Here is a 1707-nt window from a genome sequence, read left to right as displayed (position 1 = left end):
GAAGTAATCGAAGCTGTAAATGGTTATTTTGAGGAGCTTGACGAATCAGTCTATAGAGATGGCATTAATAGACTGGAACACCGCTATGAGAAATGTATCAGCCTTGGAGGAGATTATGTTGAGAAATAAAAAAAAAAAATTTTTAAAAACCTTGTTTTTCTTGGTCAGGCCGGAAACTTATCAATCCACCCTCGTAGATTGTTAAGAAAAGACGTTAAATTTAATTGGTCTGAAGATTGTGAAAAATCATTTATAGAAATAAAAAAAACTACTGTGTAATCAACCAGTGCTAGAAATATTTCATAAACACTTAAAATATACACATATGGTTCAATAGAAGGAATGGGTGCAATATTGAAACAGACACAACGAAATGGAAAAGCCAGTAGCCTACTTTTCAAAAAAATTGAATTAAACACAAAAAAGAAGAAAGTTATATATTTAGAATGTCTAGCAATTAAAAAAGCAGTAAAATATTGGGAAAATTGGTTGATTGGAAGAATATTTGAAGTATACTCAGATCATAAACCTCTTGAGAACCTCAACATAAAAGCAGGAAAGTTAGGTGAACTAACATACTACCTATTTCAATTTGATTTCAAAATTATATATATATCAGAGAAACTTAACACTGAAGCAGACTGTCTTAGTAGAAACCCGGTATTGGAATCAATATATAGTACTCAAGAAGCATTAAAAATAGTGACGCCAAAATAAAAAAAGATCAAGATGAAAATATTGCACTAAAAGAACTTAAGAAAAAGACAACAGATAAACATGGAATAATTTATAAACAAAGTGAAAATAAAAAGTAGATAGTATTATCAGAGAAATTGAGTATTGAATTAATAAGAAATACACATATAGATTGGTGTCATATTGGCATAAGACAAATGATAAATAGAATACGGCCATATTATACTTCAAAAAGATTAATAGAAAATATATAGAAAATATGTAAGACATGTGATATTTGTGAAAGAAATAAATCTAGAAGTCAAACAAAATATGAATTAATGTCACAATTAGGACCATCAACAAAACCGTTTACCCCCAGAAAAAGTACTAGCTGCAAAAGAGCAAAGAAGAGTAAGTATAGTCACAAGTTGGGAGAGAGGAAATAAGATCACGTTGATGTCTGCAATGAGCGCTTCTGGAGGATTCATCCTGCTTATGTTTATTTTTCCCTGGAAAAGGTGGATTCCACTCCTTGAAAAGGATGAGCCAGCAGGGGCTCTTTACAATTGCTCAGATAATGGTTGGACCAACGAATATCTCTTTTTTGAATGGCTCTCACATTTCAAACANGGTTGGCACCGGAAAAACTAAAAATCGCAAAAAGGGAATTCGATGCGATGTTGAAACTAGGAATAGCCAGGCCTTCCCAAAGTTGATGGTCCTCTCCCCTGAATTTGGTCCATAAGCAAGGCGAGGAATGGAGACTGTGTGGCGACTACCGCGGACAACGAGCCTCTCTTTTTGAATGGCTCTCACATTTCAAACAGCACACTAAGCCATCTGTAGATGAACCAGTTCTACTAATATTAATTACTAATATAAAAAAAGAGTGTGAGTGAAAAGTAAAACGAAGGGTAATGACCAGGAAAAGAAGACAAAAGTGCAAAAGAATGGACCTGAAAGAGTAAAAAGACGTGTTCTTCAATAATCAAACGATACCTCTGTATCAGACATGAGAACTGATGTTCT

Source organism: Agrilus planipennis, unplaced genomic scaffold, assembly GCF_000699045.2.
Source record: "Agrilus planipennis isolate EAB-ADULT unplaced genomic scaffold, Apla_2.0 scaffold151, whole genome shotgun sequence".
In the NCBI taxonomy this organism is placed as follows: domain Eukaryota; kingdom Metazoa; phylum Arthropoda; class Insecta; order Coleoptera; family Buprestidae; genus Agrilus; species Agrilus planipennis.
The sequence above is the reverse complement of the archived record's forward strand: the minus strand, read 5'-3'. Positions refer to the sequence as shown.